This window comes from Bufo bufo, chromosome 1 (assembly GCF_905171765.1).
Source record: "Bufo bufo chromosome 1, aBufBuf1.1, whole genome shotgun sequence".
Lineage (NCBI taxonomy): Eukaryota > Metazoa > Chordata > Amphibia > Anura > Bufonidae > Bufo > Bufo bufo.
Window position 1 is genome coordinate 38,104,359 of NC_053389.1, and position 27,014 is coordinate 38,131,372.

The window sequence follows — 27,014 nt, forward strand, 5'->3', positions numbered from 1 at the left end:
ATAGTGGCCCCTGTCCCCTTAACAGTGACCTCCACAGCGCCCTGCTCCTTTAAGGCTAGGGCTACATGACGACATGTGTCGCACGACATTTTGTCTTACGGGCTTGGGTCTGCTGAGAGTCTTCATTAGCTCGAGCAGCAGCCATGCATTTTGCTGCAGGAGTCTTGCATCTAACTGCAGTTTTCCTTTTTGGAGGCATGAGGAGTACCGTAGTTTAAAAACTTTAATTGATAAGAATGCTGACATCCAGTATAGCTTTAGTCTATTTATGGCTATGTTGTTATGAAAACCTGGTAAATTAAATGTGAACTTATATTGGCTGATACACGTCATATGACTGAATATTTAAGGACCTGCGAACTGCTAAAACCTGTGATCAGTTGTTATGGCAACCTGGAGTAGGACCTGCGAGCTTCTATTGGCTGATGAGGGACATGTGATCGTGTGTATGGCAGTTGGCATATGAAGAGAAAGACTTGCAGGCTTGTATTGGCTAATGCAGGTCATTTTTTCGGAATATCTCAGGAACGGTACGTCCCGCTCTAAAACCTTCCCGGACACCTGATGTACCTGTGTGCCAAATTTGGTGAAGATCGGTCCAGTCGTTTGGTCGCGCATAAAGAACAGACAGACAGACGTCCAGACAGACAGAAACTCACTTTTATATACAGTATATAAGAGACTAGCAGAAGGACCCGGCTTCGCACGGGTATATTTCATCTACTTCATTTAATGTTTCTGAGTGTCGTTAAAAGATATTGACTAGTGTTGATCGAGCATGCTCGACCGAACACCATGCTCGAGTCTCCTCCACGCACGTTTCTTGGCTGCTATGCAGCCAATAAATGTCCAGGTAAGTACTGCCCTCATTGTAATGCCAGTAATGCCAAAATGTTTCAGAGACCAAAAAAGTCCTTGTAAGGACTATTGTGTGTGACAGCAGCAATATATTTTTGTAGCGCAACCTGCGCTAAATTGCTCAGTGTTAGGGAGAGCTGTGCATAGGAAGGGACAGACAGTGTAGGGAGTGTAATAGGAAGATTTTTATACAAAAAAAATTTCAGAGACCCAAAATTCCTTTTAAGGACTATTGTGTGTGACAGCAGCAATATATATTTTTAGCGCATCCTGTGCTAAATACAGTGTAATAGGCCGCTGCGGACAGTTAAATTATTCGCGCAACATTTCCAGTGTAAAGTGTGCGCATCCCTAAAATATCAGAGACATCCAGAGCACTTTTTCCGTAGACACTGCGAACAGTGACATTACCTGCGGTACCTGTCCTGTATATTCTCATCACAAATACCTTTGTAAATTTGCACATACACTTCCAAACCCTACGCTACTGTACGTGTCCCATACTTTCAAGCATATATCACATTTAAAATGAAGAAGGCGAGCAGTAAGGGACGAGGAAGTGGCCGTGATGCTGATGGTTCACGCAGAGGCCGTGGCCAGAGCACAAGAAAAACAATCCTCCACGATACCTAGCTTCATGTCCCAGTTTGCAGGGCAGCGCAGGACAACGCTCGGGAAGTCAGCCAAATGCGAGCAGGTGGTCGGTTGGATTGCAGCAGATAATGCTTCCAGTCGGTTAAGCACCACCCTGTCTTCCACCAAGTCCAGTCTCAGTAGCCAGGAGTCTGGTTAACACAATCCTCACCCTGATCCTCCTTCCTCCCACCATGTACAGTCTTGCCAAACAAGTGATCCCTCACTTGGATATTCCGAGGAGCTCTTTTCATCGCCATTACTTGATTTGGCACACTTGAAGAGGGACATGAGATCTTGTGTCCTGATTCCCAACTTCTTGAGCATCCACAGTGACAAGAACATGACGGTGGGGAACGGCAATTAGTGTTTAATGAGGTGGATGATGATGAGACACAGTTGCCAATGAGTCAACAGCAATTATTGTCTCAAGAGGTTGATGAAGAGGATGAGACACAGTTGTCAATCACTGAGGTTGTGGTTAGGTCAACAAATTAGGAGGAGGATCAGAGTGAGGAAGTGGAAGAGGAGGTGGTGGACGATGAAGTCACTGACGCAACCTGGGAAGGTGGAAAGCCGAGCGAGGACAGCAGTACAGAGGGAGCAACTGTTCCACGGAGCACCCCCTTGCGGAAATCTCCCTTGTCAAGGGGTAGATGTTCCGCAGTATGGTGTTTTTTTACAGGAAAGTGCGGTCGACAAAAGAATAGTAGTTTGCAACCTTTGCCATACGAAAATGAGCCAGGGCGTGAACACTAGCAACCTCACCACCACCAGCATGATCCGCCACATGGCATCCAAGCACCGTAAAAAGTTGGATGAACGCTTGGGTCCACAATCTGTGTCTGTGGGTCACACCACTGCCTCCTCTTCCTCTATGTCACTTGCTGGCCAATCCACTGTCGAAGGCGCAGGTCCGGATGCCTCCCGCTCTGCACCTGGACCTTCGCAAGCACCATCAGCGACCATATCCACTTCCATGTCCCAGTGCAGCGTCCAAATGTCCTAACCCCAGGCCTTTGAATGCAAGTGAAAATACCCAGCCCCCCACCCACAGGCCATAGCACTAAATTCGTAACTTTCCAAATTACTGGCCCTGGAAATGTTGCCATTTAGGCTTGTGGACACTGAGTCCTTCCGCAGCCTGATGTCGGCGGCCGTCCCGCGTTATGCAGTTCCCAGCCGTCACTATTTTTCAAGGTGTGCCGTCCCCGCCTTACACCAACATGTGTCCGGTAACATCACAAGTGCCCTGGCCAACGTAGTTACTGGGAAGGTCCACTTAACCACGGACCCATGGACAAGTGTATTCGGCCAGGGATGCTACATTTCCCTGACGGCACACTGGGTGAATGTTGTGGAGGCCAGGAGCGAGTTGTACCCTGGGATGGCACAGGTGCTACCGATGCCAAGGATTGCGGGCCCTACGTCGATCAGGGTTTCCACCAGCACCTACGTTAGCGGCTCCAAACCCCACTTCTCCTCCGCCTCCTCCTCCACTTCCACCTCCGAATTATCCACGTGCAGCACCAGTCAGCCATCAGCCAGTAGCTGGAAGCAGTGTAGCACTGCAGTGGGGAAGCAGCAACAGGCCAAGCTGAAGCTGATATGCTTAGGGGACAAACAGCACACCGCCGCAGAGCTGTTGCAGGGGATAATAGACCAGACTGAGCTGTGGCTCTCGCCACTAGAGATGGCCTTGCGGTTCCCTGGCGTTAGTTTTGCAGCGAACTTTTCACGTTCGCGATTCGCCAAATATGCGAACATATAGAGATATTCGCGCCCGCCATATTCTTTTATATTGTGAAGAACTTTGACCCATGACACGTCCATCAGGTGGTACAGGACAGCCAGTTGAGATGTTTCAGCACATGGACATACCCCCACCCTCTAAAAAAAAAACGAGCTGACAGACATTTTACATTCAGTCTTTTGCCAGTGTAGGGAGAGGTTGCTGTGTGGAGCAGGGACAGGCTGTTAGGGACACCAAACGCTAGCTAATAGGGCCACAAAAGTCATTTTAAGGACTGGTATAGGTGTGCTATCAATAGGTGTGACATACTGAGGGGTGTGATATACTTATAATATACTTTGTAACATAGAAAGTATATTATAGTGCATTTGTATTGTGCAGCAGTTGTTTCCGGTTTTGCTGCCTTACCGCATCTACACAGAGTGACAAACGCTATTGGAACCAATAATTTCTACTGGTGTGATTTACCAGTTGCCCCCCCCCAAAAAAACGATTGAGGCAGGGGTGTGATATACCTTCTTCCACAAATACTGCTCTTCTATAGGGACTTTTGTGACAGGCTCATGTTTAAAATTACAGGCGACTGTTTTGCGCATGCGCATACGTGAAAACTACATTGCCGATATTTTGCATTGAAAAAAATAATGAATGGAAATCGCAAATTCGAAAAAACATCTGATATGTCACTGTCCATGTTGTGGGACTATTTGTGCACTTCTAGTAATTATTTGGTGGCTGCAAATTGACCTGAAGGTTTTTCAGTTTTGCCTGCCATTCAAGTCTATGGGGCCCGCTGCGAACACACATGGTTCGCGAACATTTAAGCGCGAACCGTCCCGGCCAATGTTCGTCCATCACTACTCGCCACTCAACCTACAATGAGGCATGTTTTTGTCTGATAACGGCTGTAACTTGGTGGCGGCTTTGGAGCTCGGCAAGCTCACACACATCCCATGCCTAGCCCACGTCTTAAACTTAGTGGTTCAGCGGTTTCTCAAAACCTATCCCAATTTTCCTGAGCTACTGGTGAAGGTGCGCCGCGTTTGTGCACATTTCCGCAAGTCATCGACAGCTTCAGCCGGTCTGTCAACGCTGCAGCAGCTCTTGAAATTGCCAGCTCACCAGCTGTTGCGCAACGTGAGCACGCGCTGGAACTCCACGTTCCACATGTTGGCCAGACTTTGTGAGCAGCAGAGGGCAGTAGTGGAATACCAGCTGCATGGTCGTCGCCTTTCCAGTCAGCTTCCGCTATTCACAAGCGAGGAGTGGGCATGGATGTCTGACCTCTGTGAGGTTTTAAGAAACTTTGAGGAATCAACACAAATGGTGAGCGGTGATAACGCTATTATCAGCGTAACCATCCCACTTCTGTGTCTACTCAAACGCTCGCTGCTCACAATTAAGGACGACGCTTTGCATGTGGAAGAGGTGGAAATGGGGAAAGACATTACACAGGGTGATAGCCAGACCACCCTCCGTTTGTCTTCTCTGCACGAATTGGATGATGAAGAGGAGGAGGAGTAGGAGACGGTTGCCTCTGCTACAGAGGGTAGTACCCATGGAAGTTTTATTCCATCTGTTCAGCGTGGATGAATAGAAGAGGAGGAAGAGGATGAGGAGATTGAGAGTCATCCTCCTGATGAAGACAGCAAAGTCTTGCCTGTTGGTACTCTGGCACACATGGCTGACTTCATGTTAGGCTGCCTTTCCCACGACCCATGGACACAGATTACTGGTTGTTCACCCTTCTCGACCCCTGCTACAAAGAGAACTTCTCATCTCTCATTCCTCTGGTGGAGAGGACGAGCAAAATGGTGCAATACCAGAAGGTCCTTGTGGAAAAATTGTTCCAAATAATTCCATCTGACAACGCTGGTGGCAGAGTCCGTATTTCCTTGGCCAACCAAGTAGGGGAGACAAGGGGAACACACAGCAGTTCCAACAGAGACAGGGCAACACTCTCCAAGGCCTGGGACAGTTTCATGACAAACCGCCAGCACCCTCACCCTGATGCACGGCCTAGTGTCACAAGGAGGGAAAAGTTTTGGAAGATGGTGGAGTACGTAGCAGACCGTGTCAGCGTCCTCAATGATCCCTCAGTGCCTTACAACTACTGGGTGTCCAAGCTGGACACGTGGCACGAACTTGTGCTCTACGCCTTGGAGATGATGGCCTGCCCTGCTGCCAGCGTTTTGTCTGAGCTGGTATTTAGTGGTGCTGGGGGCATTATAACAGATAAGCGTATCTGCCTGTCAACTGAAAATGCTGACAGGTTGACTCATATAAAAATGAACAAGGCTTGGATTGACCATGACTTCTCAACTCCACCAGAGGAAAGTGGCTGAACATAAAGGCACTTTAAATGTGTTGTTTATAATGTACTGAATACACTGTATTCCGATGCACCCCTTCCACCACAAACAAGGGTATATGGTTGAATCTTCCTTTTCTCCTCCTCCTCTTCCATCATATCAACATGCTTATTCGTCGCATATTATTATTATTTATTATTAAAGCGCCATTCATTCCATAGCGCTGTACATATGAGAAGAGGTATACATACATAATACAGACAATTGCACTAATATTGAACAAGACGAGTTACAAACTGGTACAGAGGGAGAGAGGGCCCTGCCCGTGAGGGCTTACAATCTACATGGTATGGGAAAAGGACACAGTAAGTGCGGGTGAAGTTGGTCGTGGCGGTATAGAGGCAGCAGGGTCACTGGTTGTAGGCTTGTCTGAAGAGGTGGGTTTTCAGGTTTCTTTTGAAGGATTCCACTGTAGGTGAGAATCTGATATGTTGGGGTAGGGAGTTCCAGAGTATGGGGGATGCACGGGAGAAATCTTGGAGTCGATTGTGGGAAGAGGCGATAAGAGGAGAGGAGAGAAGGAGGTCTTGTGAGGATCGGAGAGTGCGTGTGGGGGTGTATCGGGAAAGTAGCTCAGAGATGTAGGGAGGGGACAAGTTATGGACGGCCTTGTATGTATTTGTTAGTACTTTGAAGTGAATTCAATGGGGAGCCAGTGAAGGGATTGGCAGAGGGGAGAGGCAGAGGAGTAATAGGGTGAGAGGTGGATTAGTCGGGCAGCAGAGTTGAGGATAGATTGGAGGAGTGCGAGAGTGCTAGATGGAAGACTACAGAGGAGAGTGTTGCAGTAGTCTAGGCGGGAGATGATGAGGGCATGTACAAGCATTTTCGCAGATTCAAAGTTAAGGAAAGCACGGATGCGGGAGATGTTTTTGAGTTGGAGGCGGCAGGTGGTGGAAAGGGCTTGGATGTGCGGTCTGAAGGAGAGGTAGATAGGTCTGTTGGGGGGGGTTGAGCAAGATGGGGGAAAGATGATGAATTCTGTTTTATCCATGTTAAGTTTTAGAAAGCGAAAGGCGAAGAAGGATGATATAGAAGATAGACATTGTGGGATTCTTGATAGTAAGGTGGTGATGTCTGGACCACAGAGGTAGATTTGTGCGTCGTCAGCATAGGAGTGATACTGAAAGCCATGGGACTCTATGAGCTGTCCCAGGCTAAAAGTGCAGATAGAGAAGAGCAGGGGTCCTAGGCCGAGCCTTGCAGGACACCAACAGAGAGGGAATGAGACGAGGAGGTAGTGCGGGAGTGGGAGGCGCTAAACGTCCGGTCTGTGAGGTATGATGTGATCCAGGAGAGTGCCATGTCAGTGATGCCAAGAGATGAGAGAGTTTGCAACAGAAGGGAGTGGTCAACAGTGTCGAAGGCAGAGGACAGGTCAAGGAGAAGGAGGACAGAGTATTGTTTCTTGGTTTTGACTGTCAGTAGGTCATTGTTGACTTTGGTGACGGCAGTCTCAGTCGAGTGGTGGAGAGTATAATGTTTTAGAGGGTCAGCTCACCTGCAGGTCCTCTCATATAATGTTTTATAGGGTCAGCTTACCTGCAGGCCTTCACCTAATTATACCTAATAGGTAATTTGCGCGCATGCTGCCTTGCTTGGATGTGGTAGCCATAGCTGTTTCTCAGGCTCCCTCCCCGGAATCGAACCATGATTTCCCCGTTACCCATGGTCACCATGGTTTGCTCTGAAAATAACATTGAAAGTTAATAGGCCAGACATCCGAATGGATTGTCGCCGTCACGGGGATGTGCGATCGACCCCAGGTTATCTAGAGTCATCAAAGCGGCAGCAGGCCCTCGCCCATAATGTTTTAGATGGTCAGATCAGCAGGCGCTTGCTCTAAATGTTTTGAGGGTCACCAGCAGGCCATCAATCATAATTTTTCAAGGGTGTGTATGATGCCCTCCTCTATGTGTAATGAAGGGTGTATTGGAGTTCCGGTTCCTTGTAATTTTTGGCAGCCCTTTCTCTTAGTGCATAGGCTTTATGAGCGTAGGAGTCCCACTACCTGAACAATTGTACCACAATGTGAATGAGGCCCTCCTTTATTTTATATACAGGTTGTACCGGAGTGCCTCTTCCTTGTAATTTTTGGCAGCACTTTATATACTAGTAAATATACAGGAAAGAATCTTTCCTATCAATTTTTCCTCTAAAATCAATTTTTTTCCCTTCGGTTTTGTGCGTATTATTGTCAGTCTGTAAAAGTGGCTAGTCGGACAACATCGTTCCCAGTAGCAACCATTTAGGTGGTGTTTCCATCATTTTCTGACTTTTTCCTATGAACCCGGCACCTCCCAATGGTCCTCCCATTGCCTTCCATTATACTCGGGTGCTCAGTAGAGCACCCGAGCATCCCGATGTGTTCGGCCAGAGCACCCGAGCACTTTGGTGCTCGATCAACACTAATATTGACAGTATCCCCCATAACAGTGACCTCTACAGTACCTCACCCATTTAACAGTGAACTCCAGTTTTAGGCCTGACAATCCGGCTTTCAGACTCCCTGTCCTCCGTCTGGCACTGTACTGTCTGAGCGTGAGCTGCAGGGAGAAAGTCACCCTCACTCCCACCCCTGCAGCTGACAAGTTGATTTTAACTTCATTTTTTCAATCCCAGTTGGCTGAGGAGTGGGAGGGTGTGTGGCCTAACTGGATCAGGGGCGTGTCCTTTTGAACAGCTCACTCTAAGACAGCAGCACCGTGCTATCTTAGTTTGAGCTGTAGGGAGAAAGTCACCGTCCCTCCCACCTCTGCAGCTGACAGAAGTTGATTTTTAACTTCATTTTTTAAATCCCTGTCTGCTGAAGAGTGGGAGGGGCGTGGCCTAACCAGATTGGGGGGGGTGGCTTAGCGGGACCTAGAAGTTGATTTTTAACTTCATTTTTTCAATCCCTGTCGGTTGAGGAGTGGGAGGGGGCGTTGCCTAACCAGATCGGGGGCATTTCCTTTTGAACAGCTCACTCTAAGACAGCAGCACTGTGCTGTCTGAGTGTGAGCTGCAGGGAGTAAGTTACCATCCCACCCACCTCTGCAGCTGACAGAAGTTGATTTTTAACTTCATTTTTTCAATCCGTGTCGGCTGAGGAGTGGGCGTGGCCTAACCGGATCTCGAGCGTGGATTAGCGGGACCTAGAAGTAGATTTTTAACTTCATTTTTTCAATCCCTGTCAGCTGAGGAGTGGGAGGGGGCGTGAACTAATCAGATTGGGGACATGTCCTTTTGAATAGTTCACTCTAAGACAACAGCACTGTGCTGTCCGAGTGTGAGCTGCAGGGAGAAAGTCACTGTCCCTCCCACCTCTGCAGCTGACAGAAGTTAATTTTTAACTTAATTTTTTCAATCCCTGTTGGCTGACTGGGAGGGCGTGGCCTAATCGGATCGGAGGCGTGGCTTAGCGGGGCAAGGGGCGGGGTTTTAAGTCCGTCTTTTGAGGATGGCCTGAATGGCCATCCTACCTGCCCCCTGAACTGTGAACTCCACAGCACTCTGTTCCCTTAACAGTGTCATCCACAGCGCCCTGCCCCTTTAAAGCTGACCTGCAGCAGTGAAGATAAATGGCTGGGTTGTTATGGAAACATGGTGTAAAACTGTGTCTATGTGGAGACGAAGGAAGGACCTGCGAGCTTCTATTGGCTGATAAGGGACATGTGACCATGTGTATGGCAGTTGGGATATGAGTGAAAGACAAAGCTAATGCAGATCATATTTTGGGAATATCTCAGAAACGGTACATCCTAGAGAGCCGAGAGCTGGTCTAAAACCTTCCTGGACACCTGATGTACCTGTGTGCCAAATTTGGTGAAGATCGGTCTAGTCGTTTGGTCGTGCATAAAGAACAGACAGACAGAAACTCATTTTTATATTATAAGAGACTAGCAGTAGGACCCGGCTTCGCACGGGTATATTTCATCTATTTCATTTAATGTTTCTGTGTGTCGTTAAAAGATATAGACAGTATCCCCCATAACAGTGACCTCTACAGTACCCCGCCCCACTGTCTACTGAGCTGTGTATCTAATCCTATCCTGTGTGATACTGTCTGCTGAGCTGTGTATCTAATCCTATCATGTGTGATACTGTCTGCTGAGCTGTGTATCTAATCCTATCCTGTGTGATACTGTCTGCTGAGCTGTGTATCTAATCCTATCCTGTGTGATACTGTCTGCTGAGCTGTGTATCTAATCCTATCCTGTGTGATACTGTCTGCTGAGCTGTGTATCTAATCCTATCCTGTGTGATACTGTCTGCTGAGCTGTGTATCTAATCCTATCCTGTGTGATACTGTCTGCTGAGCTGTGTATCTAATCCTATACTGTGTGATACTGCCTGCTGAGCTGTGTATCTAATCCTATCCTGTGTGATACTGTCTGCTGAGCTGTGTATCTAATCCTATACTGTGCGATACTGCCTGGTGAGCTGTGTATCTAATCCAATCCTATGTGATACTGCCTGCTGAGCTGTGTATCTAATCCAATCCTATGTGATACTGTCTGCTGAGCTGTGTATCTAATCCTATACTGTGCGATACTGTCTGCTGAGCTGTGTATCTAATCCAATCCTATGTGATACTGTCTGCTGAGCTGTGTATCTAATCCTATCCTGTGTGATGCTGTCTGCTGAGCTGTGTATCTAATCCTATCCTGTGCGATCCTGTCTGCTGAGCTGTGTATCTAATCCTATACTGTGCGATACTGTCTGCTGAGCTGTGTATCTAATCCTATCCTGTGTGATACTGTCTGCTGAGCTGTGTATCTAATCCTATCCTGTGTGATGCTGTCTGCTGAGCTGTGTATCTAATCCTATCCTGTGTGATGCTGTCTGCTGAGCTGTGTATCTAATCCTTGCTGAGTTGTGAATCTAATATCTTATCCTGTGTGATACTGCCTGCTGAGCTGTGTATCTAATCCTATCTTGTGTGATACTGTCTGCTGTGTATCTAAGTCTATTGTCTGATACTGTCTGCTGAGCTGTGCGTGTCATCGTGTATCCCTAGCCTAAAGCTGACCTACAGCAGTGAAGAAAAATGGCTGGGTTATTATGGAAACCTGGGGTAAAACAGTGTGTATGTGGAGAATAAGGGCCTGAAAGCTTCTATTGGCTGATAAGGCACATGTGACCGTGTGCATGGCAGTTGGGGACTTGTATTGGCTAATGCAGGTCATTTTTGAGGAATATCTCAGGAACGAGGAACGGTTTTGAGACCCAGTCTAAAACCTTCCCGGACACCTGATGTACCTGTGTGCCAAATTTGGTGAAGATCGGTCCAGTCGTTTGGTCACGCATAAAAAACAAACGTCCAGACAGACAGAAACTAATTTTCATATATATAAGAGATATTCACACTACTACTATTACTATACTCTTAGTAGCAGAAGGACCCGGCTTCACACGGGTATATTTCATCTATTTCATTTAATGTTTGTGTGTGTCGTTAAAAGATATCGACAGTATCCCCCATAAGTATCCCCCATAAGAGTGACCTCTACAGCACCCGCCCCTTTAACAGTGAACTCCACAGTCCCCTACCCCTTAACACTGTTCCCGCCACTTTAAAATGGGACCTCCACAGCAGCCCATCCCCTTAACTTTGACCTTCACAGCAGCCCGCCCCTTTAACAATGACTTTCACAGCACCCTACTCCCTTGACAGTGACCTCCTCAGGGGTTCGCCCCCATAACAGTGACCTAACAGCACCCTGCCCCCTTAACAGTGACCTCTACAGTGTCCAAGATGAATTTTTCTGCGACTGTCGCGTCGCAGTTGCAGCCGCAGCAGTGCAACACCTTAGATTATCATTATAAAAGTTGGCGCGCGACATGCGACATCAATGTCACGCAATACATGTAGCAGTGCAGTTGTGCCCTATGTGTCGTGCGACTTATTGCCTAAAGCTGACCTACAGCAGTGAAGAAAAATGGCTGGGTTGTTATGGAAACCTGGAGTAAAACTGTGTGTATGTGGAGACTAAGGGCCTGTGAGGTTCTATTGGCTGATAAGGGATCATGTGACCGTGTGTATGGCAGTTGGGATATGAAGAGAAAGACTTGCAGGCTTTTATTGGCTAATGCAGGTCATTGTTTTGGAATCTCTCAGGAACGGTACGTCCTAGAGAGCTGAGACCTTCACAAGATTTCTTTCCAGGTAGCAAGGGATGTGTATCCCAAGTTTCGTTGAAATCGATGGTTGCGTTTTTGAGTGATCGCATAACATACATACACACATACACATATATATACGTGCTTCTTTATAAAGCCAGGTCCATAAATATTGGGACATGGACACAATTCTAACATTTTTGCCTCTATACACCACCACAATGGATTTGAAATGAAACGAACAAGATGTGCTTTACCTGCAGACTGTCAGCTTTAATCTGAGGGTATTTACATCCACATCAGGTGAACGGTGCAGGAATTACAACAGTTTGCATATGTGCCTCCCACTTGTTAAGGAACCAAAAGTAATGGGACAGAATAATAATCATAAATCAAACTTTCACTTTTTAATACTTGGTTGCAAATCCTTTGCAGTCAATTACAGCCTGAAGTCTGGAACGTATAGAGATCACTAGAGTTGAGCGGACACCTGGATGTGCATAGGGAAATTACTTATAATAACATAAAATACGTAAAAATAATAATCTTGATCTATGAGGACGAGGTCCATATAGAGTAGGAGGTTGAGGAGGCGGTGGATGTGGTGGTGTAGGTGGAAGTGGCGGTGGAGGAGGAGGTAGCCTACACTGCTTTTTGGTTTTAAATTTATTTATTTATTTTTAAATTAGGGTACACCCCAAAACATTGGGAAATATAACCCTCCAGTCGTGCTAAACACACGTTCAGACAATACACTGGCTGCAGGGCAGGCCAGCACCTCCAAGGGGTAAAGGGCAAGCTCAGGCCATGTGCCCAATTTGGAGACCCAGAAGTTGCAGGGGCTGATCCCTGTCAGTTAGTTCGTGTAGGCGTGTGCACACATACTGCCCCACCATGTTGCACGTCCCCGTGATGTCCACGATCCAATTTGATATCTGCTCTATCAACTTTCGATGTTCTTTTATGCGCCTACTATGGTGATCACGGGTGGCGGGGAATCAGGGTTCCAGGCCGGAGAGGGAGCGTGAGAAAGAGAGACCACATTTTGTTCTGGCAGAGAGACATTTGATAGCGCTGATGTGAAAGTAGCCTAACACCCATAATATTTCCATCAATAGAGCCATTTGAGGGCTTGTTTTTTGTTTGTTTTTTTCCCCGCAGGATTTGCTGTGGGTTTTATCATTATAAGAAAAAATAAGGGGTAGTAACGTGTTAAAACCTAGAGTTTATTAGGACAATTTAAGATCCCGAACAGGGAAGAGAAAGCCCCTACCAGACAAACTAAACAAACAACGATGCGGGACCCACGTAAGTGAGTCACCTATAGGTAAAGTCCGCTATCAAACAATATAAGGAAGCGGAACTGACCAACAAACAGACACTGTATTGAGTCTACGGCAGTGTGCCAAAGACCTATGAATATGCCAAAAGGCGAAAAAAAGGGTAGATCTTACCAGTGGTACATATGAGGACCTGATAGTCCAATACACAGGAGGAGATTCTCGTGCTTGAAAACGTCCTCTAGCCGGTTGTACCTTGGTGCCAAAGGGCTACAGGGAAAAAACTGTCCCTGATGATGCCCTACTTGGCCTATGAATCCCTAAGGTAACCTCCTAACACGGGGTCCTATCCCCGCAAGGGGTGGCCCCGTCCAGAACCTGACCCTAAAAAATGAACCCTAAATAGCCCTGTGGGGACAAGGGAATTGGCCCTATTAGTGATGAGAGCTACCAGGGTATGGGGAACTAGTGTGATAGATATATTCAAAGTCCCTACGCATTTTGTTTTTTGGACTATATCAAACTTTAAAGGGTACCTCCACTTCAAAAGGGACCCCCTAACTCGACATGGGACAGGGGTCATAAGTAGAGAAAATATCTCCGCTCCTAACACAGTTAGGATAGTTATCTCAGTTATCTCAGTTGGAGGGAGGGGGGGGGGGGAACCATAAAGGTTGCGCAGACCTAGATGGACCAGTATGGTCCAAATCAGTCCAGATACCTGCAGATAAATGAATAACAAAAAGGAATCCGTTCAGATACCGGACCTCGCTGCAACATTTACAAGCATGGCATATAGTGAGTGGGTTTACTTACTGTTTAAGTCATGGAGCGCATGTGGCATTTACTATGAAGAGCGGCAGTACGGTTTGGCATGCCGCCTATCCATCGGCGTCTATCGGCGCTGCTATGCGCGCCGATTAGTTAAAATGGACGAGGCAGGCTGCCAGTGCGCCTGCGTGAGGTGTGCGGCCGCCGTCATGTGACTATACGTATGTCAGCTGACGCGGCGGTCCGCCTCCCTCCCGGCGCATGCGCACTCGTCCTATGGGCAGCCCAACTACCGCACGGCTTCAATGACATCATGGTGGGCGTCATAGCCTGGAGGCGTGATCCAGGGCAGAGCGCGGCGTCGGCTGTACAATGAAAGTAGCGGGGGTGGGAGGAGTCGCTCAGGAAGTCGAAGCAACTCCTACTACTACACTCACGCTAATGCTGGCGGCGAAAGTGAATATCACCAACAACATGGGACCTAAAAAGAGCATTCAATGGCAGGCAACCCCTTTAGACCCAGACAGGGTATAGTGACTGTGATTAAGCGTTTAGACAATATAAGACTTTGAATAGTTTAGACTATTAGAGGATATTAACATTTAGACAGTACGGTCATAAAATCAAGTGGCCCCCTTCTACTGAGGGACAAGAGCAGAGCCAAATGACCAAGTGGACCACAGACAAAAACAAAGGCGGCCACGGAATAGGGCTATAGTGGTTAACCCTTGATGATGCTAGGTTAGACAAGAGGACAAAAATCGGACAGTCAAGTGGAAGTGTCAAAAACACCTCCAGGTGACCAGCCTCAGATGGAAGAGGTTAAAAAAATATATATATACGAGGGCCTAAGAGGAGCCGGATTGACCCATGGTCGTACTATATAGACCTCCCATTCCAACTGAATGGTGATATATGCTGGAAACTAGACTGGGTCACAGAAAGCAACCAAATTGTAACTGGTCATTCAATCCATGGGGGCTGGTGGTTTTCAACCTAAATATCCACCAGCACTCCCTCTGGAGAATCCTCTTATTCCAGTCCCCTCCACGTGATGGCTTCCTAATCACTTCTAACCCTACAAACGTGACTCCTAACAACCGCCCGTCATGGGCAGAATGGACGTGTCTCGCTACCGGAGTATCCCTGTTATTGCGGATGTCACCCAAGTGCTCGCATATACGCACCCGTAGCTCCCTACGGGTCTTGCCCACGTACCTGATGCCACACTCGCAGGTAAGGAGGTAAACCACTCCTGCAGAGCGGCAGTTGATAAAATCCCGTATCCGGTGGGTAGAACCCGTAGGGCCAACTGTAACCAATTTACTTTGGGTGACGTACTTGCAAAAACTACACCGGCCACATTTAAAGCATCCGTTTATCGGTTTATCTAGCCACGTCCTCCTTTTGGGAGGGTTGTAGTGGCTGTGCACAAATTGATCCCTAAGGTTAGTCCCTCTCCTAAAGGTCACTGATGGGTGAGGGCTGACAACATCTGTCAGATCCGGATCCATCAGGAGAGTATCCCAGTTGCGTGGTAGGATCTCCTTAATTTGTCTAGCCGCCGAATCGAATGTGCCGATGATGCGTAACTTCTTTTGTGGTTCGGTTTTGGGACCCCCCGTGGGATGTAGAAGTGTTGTACGTGTCTCCTGTTGAGCCCTCTGATAAGCCTTTCTCAACGTGTTGTCAGGATAACCTCGTGCACGAAAACGCTGTCTTAACTCGTTTGCCTATCATTTAAATTCTCGTGGTTCCGAGCAGTTACGCCTGAGTCTCAAGTATTGGCCAACGGGAATCCTACGCTTCAATGGGACAGGATGACAGCTGTCCCATCGAAGGAGTGAGTTTGTCGATGTCTCTTTACGAAAGATAGTGGTCTGCAGGCCCCCCTTGATGTCTCTTGAGATACAGATGTCCAGGAAGGGCAAATTGTTACGTACAATCACTGACGTGAACCTGAGATTAATAGTATTGACATTAAGTTCCTCCACCAGCCTCTTGAACTCGTCCTCCGGCCCGCTCCACAGTATGAAAATGTCATCTATGTAGCGGGCCCAGAGGACGATGTACTCCGTGTACCAATTAGGTGTATCGCCGAATACCATAGTCTCCTCCCACCAGCCCAGGAGCAGGTGGTATATATGGCCGTCAAAGAGGAAACAGTTGCTGGTTAATACAAAATTCAGGAGTTGAAGAACTAGTTCATTATGGGCAGCGAACTGAAGTCCTCTTGCTTTCAAAAAATATGCTGTGGCTGAGAGACCTTTATCATGGGGGATGGAGGAATATAAGGCCTCGACATCAATCGATGCCAGAAACCAGTTGGGTTCAAGATTAATATTTTCTAATTTGGAGAGAAGGTCCCCCGTATCTCTCACATAGGATGGGAGAGATTGTACAAATGGGCCTAGTATGCGGTCCACATATATCCCGCTGTTCTGTGGCAGACTGCCTACCCCTGATACAATTGGCCGGCCCTTAAGGGGCAAGGTGTCCTTATGGACCTTGGGTAGGCAGTAGAAGGTTGCCATGACCGGATGTGTTGGAAGGAGGAACTCAAGCTCGTTGCTACTAATGAGTCCATCCATCTTGGCTTTAGTCAAGATCTCTATTAGTTCTTGCTGGAGCCTTGGTGTAGGGTCAGATGATAGTGTCTCATAGCTTTGTTTGTCGCCAAGTAATGTGAGACACATGTCGCGCTACGCGGAGGTATCCAGGATGACCACATTACCCCCCTTGTCGGAGGGCTTGATCATAATGTTGGCATCTGCGGATAGCTCCCTTATCGCCTGTCTCTCCTTCCTATTGCAATTAGGCCTAGTTGAGGTGGGAATTATCCTGGCAATTTCAGAAGTGGTCTGTTTGAGGAAGACATCGATACAAGAGATGTCTCCCACTGGTGGCATTTTACTACTCCTGTTCTTAAGATCCGTGAAGGGACCTCTGCCATCTGGATTATCTGGCATGATGTCGAGGTTAAACAGGAGGTGTACATCACCAAGGATCTCCACCAGCACGCCCAACTCCCGACTTTCTTTTTTGTCCCTAAGCCTGAAGTGTTTGTGCCACTTCAGCTTGCGGGCGAACAGGTGGAGATCCTTGTGCAGTATCCCAGGGGGTCAATAGAACAGTTTTAGGTATGCGGGAAGTCGTAGTGCAGGGCAACCCACTAACCTGGGATTTACTGTCGTCTTCAATCCGGGTCAATACTGGAACAGGCAGTTGATAAATGTTGTGACGCCAGTGCCGATTAAACGGTGACACACCGTGTAGTGATAGGTGGAATAATAGAGCAGTCCAGATATTCATATAACAGGTCAACTTTACTGGATGTATTTATAGTAGGATGAACAGCCAGTGAATACAGTTCCAGAGTTATTCCACACTTCACCATACAATTAACAGTAGTGGTTCAGGCTTTTACTTACAAAAGGACTAACTTCCAGACAGGCCTCCTAGGATCAGGGATTCCCTCTTATGCTACTTGCAGCAATACCCTCAAGGTCCAGACACCTAAATCCTGGTGATAACCCTTGAGCAAGGACTTGGTAGAGGTCTTCTTCCCTCCTGATGGCAGGCTCTATCTTTGGAGTACCTCAGGTATAATTAACCTGGAAACTGGGTGGGAATGACCCTCCACACCAGTAGTGCAATCTCTGCACTCTTGACTGAGCTCTGAATCTTCCAGAACTGACTCTAGAAACTTCTGACTATCTTCCTAGGCTAGGCCCTAGCCTATTTATACTCAACTGGGGGCTCCCTCTGCTGGCTGAAATAAGGATTGCCTGCAACAGGCCTAATTGGCTTAAAGGGAAATACACATTACAATCTAGCAGTGTCGGGTAACCTACCCGTATGCTGCACACCCCCAGACTTTAACGTGAGTAAGGCCTCATACTCACACACACCTTCCTGAACCGGCATAACATGGTACATAACTTAAGCATTACATTATAAATATGATAAATAATTATTTCACACATAAAAACATAACATTGGTAACTTCATGAACAAATGACGCAAGGGAAAGGGGCGTCTTCTTACTTCTTAGACACGGCCGCTGACCTGGCACAGCGGACTTAAGGTGAACCAGGTTAGTCTATTTTTCTTGGTTGCAGGAGAATAGCGGAACTACCCAGGGGTTTCCTGTGGGTGTATCACAGGCAAGGGCTCACGTGGAGGAGTCCATTCTTGCGCACAAATGTCCAGCAAGCTATTTCCAGTAGCAACTGCTCGGGAGGAGACACCACCAGCATAGTCAAAGTCTCCTAAACGGACTGGTGGACGTCCCCTGGTCATCCGGGTGGACCTTCTCAACACAGGGGTCTCCTCTTCCCTTAGCAACGAGGTAGAAGAGAGAGGAGCAACAAGAGGGTCTCCATCAGTGAGACCCTGGTCAGGAACAACAGGAACAACAGGAACAACAGGAACAACAGGAACAACAATATCCCCTAGAAGGGGGACTGGATCCGGGGCATCTTGAACCGGCTCTTCTGGAGGTGAAGATACATTAGGTGCCGGAGCGGGCACCAACAAGTTCAAACATGGTGTCAGAAGCCAATGCATGGGATCAGAGTCATACCTTAGATTATTGACAGCCTGCATAGGATCCTCGGGCTGTATTGCTGACTCTGACACAGGGGATTCAGATCTAGAACTCTCGGCACTGGGTTCTGGTGTCAGGCAGAGCTTTAACCGGTTTCGGTGTACAATTTGGGATCCCCTGCCTTCCCGGGTGATCTCATAAGTGTGAGTCCCAACATTTGGGATTGCAGTGACAACATAGGGACTTTGCTCCCATTTACTGTCCAGTTTACTTGTACGGCGGTTATTTTTTAACCATACCACAGCCCCTATTGTCAAGGGTTCTGCATGGGCTGCTTGATCATAGTCTCTCTGCTGTCGGTCTCTAGCATAATCCATACGTTCCTGAACAATAGCTTTGGCCGTATTCAATCGCCTTTGGTGCTCAGCAACCCAGTCGGTATTAGGTAATGGGTTGATGCAATCAGGTACGTGTATGTCCAAGGAGTGATCAGCAGGCAATGTCCCTTGGCGCCCAAACATCAAATAAAAAGAGGTATACCCAGTGGAACAATGGATGGTATGATTGTACGTGAACATGAGCTGTGGCAACAGATTAGGCCAATCTCCTCTGGTTTCAGGAGGCACGGCCCTCAGCATCTCTATCAAGGTCTGATTCATTTTTTCACACAATCCATTACCTTGAGGATGGTAGGCCGTTGTCCGGATCTTCTTACAGTTGTGTAAGCGGCACAGTTCATGGAACAGATGGGACTCAAAAGCAGGTCCTTGATCGGTGAGGATCTTTTCTGGACATCCGTAGGGCAGGAGGAAGTGTTTCCAGAACAGTTCGGCTGTAGTCTTGGCTGTCTGGTCTCTCACAGGCACCGCTACAACAAACTTAGTGAAATGGTCAATAATAGTCATGGTATAAGCATACCCTGAGCGACTAGGCTCCAGCTTCACATGGTCGATGGCGACAAGTTCAAGAGGACGGGTACTTACAATGGGTCTCAGTGGTGCCCTCTGATCATGGTGCTCACTTCGTTTTAAGGCACAGGCTACACACTCCCGACACCACTTCTCAATGTCTTCTCTCATGCCCACCCAGTAAAACCGTTGGCGGATATTAGCCTCAGTCTTTTGGACCCCAAAGTGACCGGATTGATTGTGGTACATCTCCAACACCATACCTGCATCTCGTCGGGGTATGAGAATCTGGTGCACTCTTTCGTTGGACACTGGGTCTAGGCTTCTCCGTAGCAATAGGCCCTTTTGTATGAAGAGCTGATGGCGTTGTCTCCACAGTTTGATGAGCTCGGGATCTGCACTCTTACGCCGAATCCTCTCAGGGGCTCTGCCACTAGTAATGAAGTCCAACAACTCACCCAGCACTCTACTTTCAGACTGTAGTTTCACCCACCTTTCTTCTTTAGGTTCAGGCCTACTGGAGGGTGAAGGAACTGCAACTCTGTCATTGGTAGCTCGAGCCTGATCCTGTTGAGCAAATTTGTTATAGAAAGCCGGCATTTCTACATCTTCCCAAGCATCTCGCCCATCATCAGGAGCTGTCTCTGTGGGAAGCCTGGATAAAGCATCAGCATTGTCATTAGTACGTCCAGCACGATATTTTACAGAGAAATCATAGTTGGCGAGGCGAGAGGCCCATCTCTGCTCCAAGGCCCCCAATTTAGCTGTATTTAGATGCGCCAGAGGGTTATTGTCAGTGAAGGCAATGAACGGGGTGGCGGCTAGATAGTCTTTGAATTTCTCCGTCACTGCCCACACTAATGCCAGGAACTCTAGTTTGAAGGAACTATAATTCTGGTCATTTTTCTCAGCTCCTTTCAGGGAGCGGCTTGCATAAGCTATCACTCTTTCTTTTCCCTCTTGGATCTGGGCTAACACAGCTCCCAGGCTTTGTTTGCTAGCATCAGTATACAGATGAAAGGGCTTGCTGTAGTCTGGATAACCTAACACAGGAGGCTCGGTCAGTTTCTTTTTTAACAATTGGAACGCTATCTCTCTTTCCTCATTCCACTCAATGGGTACAGGAGTTCTAGGACTTTTCTTGGGTTGCCCCCTCAAGAGTTCCTGGATAGGATCAGCTATTTGAGCAAAATGGGGGATAAAACGTCTATAGTAGCCTGCAAAACCAAGGAAACCCCTCACTTCCTTGACGGTAGTAGGAACCGGCCAATTACGGACAGCCGCTAGCTTATCAGGGTCAGGTTGCACGCCCTCTCCGCTTACCACATGCCCCAGGTATTTTACTGCAGGTTTGAGCAAGTGACACTTGGATGGCTTTACCTTCAAGCCATATTTGATAAGGATTTCAAATACTTCTGCTAAATGTTTCAGATGGTCTTCATATGTTTTTGAGTACACAATGACGTCATCTAGATACAGCAGCACTGTTTCGAAGTTTTTGTGACCCAAACACCGCTCCATTAGTCTCTGGAAAGTTCCTGGGGCATTACATAGCCCGAACGGCATACAATTGAATTCGAACAGGCCCATGGGAGTAGTGAAAGCAGTCTTTTCCCTATCTGCAGGGGCCATGGGTACTTGCCAGTAGCCACTGGTCAAGTCCAAGGTGGAGAAATAGGCAGAGGAGCCCAGAGCAGTTAGTGACTCCTCAATGCGGGGCAGTGGGTATGCATCCTTGTGGGTTATTTGGTTAATTTTCCTATAATCCACACAGAAACGGATACCACCATCCTTTTTCTTTACAAGGACCAGGGGTGCAGCCCACGGACTACGGCTGTCCCGGATTACATTAGAGTCTTTCATCTCTTGGATCATTTCTTTTACAGTCTGATATGAAGTAGGCGGTAAAGGTCTGTATCTCTCCTTGATAGGAGGATGAGAGCCAGTAGGTATGGTGTGTTGTATGGCACTCACCTCTCCATAATCAGTAGCATGCTTACTGAAGGCCTGGTGGTGCTCCTTGACAAGCTGTAGGATCCCTTTTTGTTGCTGTTGGGGGGTAGTCTCGTCCCCGACATGGAGCTCTTCCCACCAGGGCACTTGTGGCGGGGTCACCGGCGAACATCCGCTGACTGCAGCTGGCAGCTTTTCTGTCACTGGAAGACGAATGATGTCTTGGAAGGACACCTGGGACAGCTGAGCAACAGGGTAATGTTTAGTAAGCACAACAGGATGATCACTCAGGTTAATCAGACGGACAGGTACTTTACCTTGGGAGACGTTCACCAGGCACTTGGCAGCTCTCACATAAGGGTAGTTCTCCATCTGGATTGGTTCCACCAGGGCTGGATAATCCCGGCCTTGGACTCCCAGGACAGCACGACACCATAAAAGAGTTTGAGAATTAGGAGGCAAAGTCACAGGCTTAATATCACGAATCTTGGCAGTACAAATTTCTCCTTTCCCATTAGCAAACCTCTGCTGGGCACTTAAAGGGGTTATCCCATCATAATGATCACTGTTAAATCTGTTAATGATTTGACAGTGATCATTTTTGTAAATATACTTTATTAACAAATTCCCACCGATTAGGAGAAAATTCATCCCCACTTACCTCATTGTTGTGACTCGGTCTCCCCTGGTTACGACCACCGCTCTTCCGCAAAATCCCGATGGTCGCGCTTGCCCAGAAGACTTCTTCTTTTCTCCCGGCCGGGCCACTCGCTGTCCTGAACGCGCACGCTGCCGCGCATGCGCGACGGTGACTTCTTCCCGGCCAGAATAGTACAGAGATGCGAACGCGCACGCCGGCTCTGTACTATACTGGCCAGAAATAAGTCACATTGCGCATGCGCGGCAGCGTGCGCGTTCAGTCCAGCGCGCGGCCCGGCCGGGAGAAGACTTCAATCAAGATGAAGCCCGCCCCCAGCCAGAATCCAGGAAGTGAACGCGCGGTGGCAGCAGGTAAGTATAAAAACGCAAAGTGGGATAACCCCTTTAACACAGTAATAGTCTTCTGAATCACCCTCTTGGATGCAGAGGAAGCAGTGGGCAAAGTCTGGTGTAATACGGCCAGTATTTCCGAATAACAGTTTTTGAAGACATTGGTGCCTAGAATGACAGGGTGTCCTCCCCTTTCGCCGGCCTGTACTACTATCACCCCTTGTTGCGGTAAGGTTACTTCTCCCACCTGCAGGGTGGGTTCCCAGTATCCGTGAATCCTTACTGGTTTGCCATTGCTGGCGATAATCTCCACCCAGGATTCAGGCGGCTGGGTTAACTGGTTGGTGTCCCAGAATCTTTCAAAGGCGGGCAGCTGAATAGTAGTGACCTGAGACCCAGTATCTAATAGGGCTTCAAAGGGGACCCCATTGATCTCTATATTGATTTTAGGATGGGATCCTACATACCGGGGCATCCAATTTGGATCCTTTGGACCTATTGTTCTACCTCCCGAGGGGTGGTCCTCAGCCTCGAGGGTAGCCCGTTTAACTGCCAGCAAGTGGATTCTGTGTGTCCCACCTTTTTACAGTATTTACACACGGGCCGCTTGCGATCTCTATTACGCCTCCCAGGATCCCTGGGGTGAGTCTCTTGGTATGGAGGTGGGAACGGCCTAGGAGGTGACAGGAACTCTTCCTCTGACATTATGGGTTTTTCCCATTCCTCTATTTTTCTGCACACTCTCTCTAGGCTTTTAGTGAGGTGATTTACTTGCTCTGTCAGCATGGCAATAGTATCGGTAGCTGAAGCTTGAACAGCTTGACCGGCCTCAGCTTGGTTAGTGATAATCGGTTTCGGCCTGCAGGCTGATGACTCAGGTGGGGTGCTCAACTCCATAGATACTGCTGACCCCAGAATTTTTATTGCCAGTTCTTTAAAGTCCAGAAAGGTACTGTTAGGGTGCTGGGCGGACAGCATATTTACAGTGGGATGCGAAAGTTTGGGCAACCTTGTTAATTGTCATGATTTTCCTGTATAAATCGTTGGTTGTTACGATAAAAAATGTCAGTTAAATATATCATATAGGAGACACACACAGTGATATTTGAGAAGTGAAATGAAGTTTATTGGATTTACAGAAAGTGTGCTATAATTGTTTAAACAAAATAAGGCAGGTGCATAAATTTGGGCACTGTTGTCATTTTATTGATTCCAAAACCTTTAGAACTAATTATTGGAACTCAAATTGGCTTGGTAAGCTCAGTGACCCCTGACCTACATACACAGGTGAATCCAATTATGAGAAAGAGTATTTAAGGGGGTCAATTGTAAGTTCCCCTCCTCTTTTAATTTTCTCTGAAGAGTAGCAACATGGGGGTCTCAAAACAACTCTCAAATGACCTGAAGACAAAGATTGTTCACCATCATGGTTTAGGGGAAGGATACAGAAAGCTGTCTCAGAGATTTCAGCTGTCTGTTTCCACAGTTAGGAACATATTGAGGAAATGGAAGACCACAGGCTCAGTTCAAGTTAAGGCTCGAAGTGGCAGACCAAGAAAAATCTCGGATAGACAGAAGCGACGAATGGTGAGAACAGTCAGAGTCAACCCACAGACCAGCACCAAAGACCTACAACATCATCTTGCTGCAGATGGAGTCACTGTGCATCATTCAACCATTCGGCGCAGTTTACACAAGGAGATGCTGTATGCGAGAGTGATGCAGAGGAAGCCTTTTCTCTGCCCACAGCACAAAAAGTACCGCTTGAGGTGGGCTAAAGCACATTTGGACAAGCCAGCTTCATTTTGGAATAAGGTGCTGTGGACTGATGAAACTAAAATTTTGTTATTTGGCCATAACAAGGGGCGTTATGCATGGAGGAAAAAGAACACAGCATTCCAAGAAAAACACCTGCTACATACAGTAAAATATGGTGGTGGTTCCATCATGCTGTGGGGCTGTGTGGCCAGTGCAGGGGCTGGGAATCTTGTCAAAGTTGAGGGACGCATGGATTCCACTCAGTATCAGCAGATTCTGGAGACCAATGTTCAGGAATCAGTGACAAAGCTGAAGCTGCGCCGAGGCTGGATCTTTCAACAAGACAACAACCCTAAACACTGCTCAAAATCCACTAAGGCATTTATGCAGAGGAACAAGTACAACGTTCTGGAATGGCCCTCTCAGTCCCCAGACCTGAATATTATTGAAAATCTGTGGTGTGACTTAACCACCTCAGCCCCCAGTGCTTAAACACCCTGAAAGACCAGGCCACTTTTTACACTTCTGACCTACACTACTTTCACCGTTTATTGCTCGGTCATGCAACTTACCACCCAAATGAATTTTACCTCCTTTTCTTCTCACTAATAGAGCTTTCATTTGGTGGTATTTCATTGCTGCTGACATTTTTACTTTTTTTGTTATTAATCGAAATTTAACGATTTTTTTGCAAAAAAATGACATTTTTCACTTTCAGTTGTAAAATTTTGCAAAAAAAACGACATCCATATAGAAATTTTGCTCTAAATTTATAGTTCTACATGTCTTTGATAAAAAAAAAATGTTTGGGTAGAAAAAAAATGGTTTGGGTAAAAGTTATAGCGTTTACAAACTATGGTACAAAAATGTGAATTTCCGCTTTTTGAAGCAGCTCTGACTTTCTGAGCACCTGTCATGTTTCCTGAGGTTCTACAATGGCCAGACAGTACAAACACCCCACAAATGACCCCATTTCGGAAAGTACACACCCTAAGGTATTCGCTGATGGGCATAGTGAGTTCATAGAACTTTTTATTTTTTGTCACAAGTTAGCGGAAAATGATGATTTTTTTTTTTTTTTTTTTTTTCTTACAAAGTCTCATATTCCACTAACTTGTGACAAAAAATAAAAAATTCTAGGAACTCGCCATGCCCCTCACGGAATACCTTTGGGTCTCTTCTTTCCAAAATGGGGTCACTTGTGGGGTAGTTATACTGCCCTGGCATTCTAGGGGCCCAAATGTGTGGTAAGGAGTTTGAAATCAAATTCTGAAAAAAATGACCTGTCAAATCCGAAAGGTGCTCTTTGGAATATGGGCCCCTTTGCCCACCTAGGCTGCAAAAAAGTGTCACACATCTGGTATCTCCGTACTCAGGAGAAGGTGGGGAATGTGTTTTGGGGTGTCATTTTACATATACCCTTGCTGGGTGAGAGAAATATCTTGGCAAAAGACAACTTTTCCCATTTTTTTATACAAAGTTGGCATTTGACCAAGATATTTATCTCACCCAGCATGGGTATATAAAAAATGACACCCCAAAACACATTCCCCACCTTCTCCTGAGTACGGAGATACCAGATGTGTGACACTTTTTTGCAGCCTAGGTGGGCAAAGGGGCCCATATTCCAAAGAGCACCTTTCGGATTTGACAGGTCATTTTTTTCAGAATTTGATTTCAAACTCCTTACCACACATTTGGGCCCCTAGAATGCCAGGGCAGTATAACTACCCCACAAGTGACCCCATTTTGGAAAGAAGAGACCCAAAGGTATTCCGTGAGGGGCATGGCGAGTTCCTAGAATTTTTTATTTTTTGTCACAAGTTAGTGGAAAATGATGATTTTTTTTTTTTTTTTTTTTTTCATACAAAGTCTCATATTCCACTAACTTGTGACAAAAAATAAAAACTTCCATGAACTCACTATGCCCATCAGCGAATACCTTGGGGTCTCTTCTTTCCAAAATGGGGTCACTTGTGGGGTAGTTATACTGCCCTGGCATTCTAGGGGCCCAAATGTGTGGTAAGGAGTTTGAAATCAAATTCTGTAAAAAATGACGAGTGAAATCCGAAAGGTGCTCTTTGGAATGTGGGCCCCTTTGCCCACCTAGGCTGCAAAAAAGTGTCACACATCTGGTATCCCCGTACTCAGGAGAAGTTGAGGAATGTGTTTTGGGGTGTCTTTTTACATATACCCATGCTGGGTGAGATAAATATCTTGGTCAAATGCCAACTTTGTATAAAAAAATGGGAAAAGTTGTCTTTTGCCAAGATATTTCTCTCACCCAGCATGGGTATATGTAAAATGACACCCCAAAACACATTCCCCAACTTCTCCCGATTACGGAGATACCAGATGTGTGACACTTTTTTGCAGCCTAGGTGGGCAAAGGGGCCCATATTCCAAAGAGCACCTTTCGGATTTCACTCGTCATTTTTTACAGAATTTGATTTCAAACTCCTTACCACACATTTGGGCCCCTAGAATGCCAGGGCAGTATAACTACCCCACAAGTGACCCCATTTTGGAAAGAAGAGACCCCAAGGTATTCGCTGATGGGCATAGTGAGTTCATGAAAATTTTTATTTTTTGTCACAAGTTAGTGGAATATGAGACTTTGTATGAAAAAAAAAAAAAAAAAAAAAATCATCATTTTCCACTAACTTGTGACAAAAAATAAAAAATTCTAGGAACTTGCCATGCCCCTCACGGAATACCTTGGGGTGTCTTCTTTCCAAAATGGGGTCACTTGTGGGGTAGTTATACTGCCCTGGCATTTTCCAGGGGCCCTAATGTGTGGTAAGTAGGTAAATGACCTGTGAAATCCTAAAGGTACTCTTTGGAATATGGGCCCCTTTGCCCACCTAGGCTGCAAAAAAGTGTCACACATCTGGTATCCCCGTACTCAGGAGAAGTTGAGGAATGTGTTTTGGGGTGTCTTTTTACATATACCCATGCTGGGTGAGATAAATATCTTGGTCAAATGCCAACTTTGTATAAAAAAATGGGAAAAGTTGTCTTTTGCCAAGATATTTCTCTCACCCAGCATGGGTATATGTAAAATGACACCCCAAAACACATTCCCCA

General features: G+C 46.8%; 1 protein-coding gene across 3 annotated transcripts in view; it reads left to right on the top strand.

Annotated features, from left to right (window-relative positions):
* Positions 1-27,014, top strand: part of LOC120993629 (FXYD domain-containing ion transport regulator 5-like) — an 81,208-nt gene that overhangs the window by 32,528 nt on the left and 21,666 nt on the right. The gene's annotated exons all lie outside the window — the stretch shown is intronic.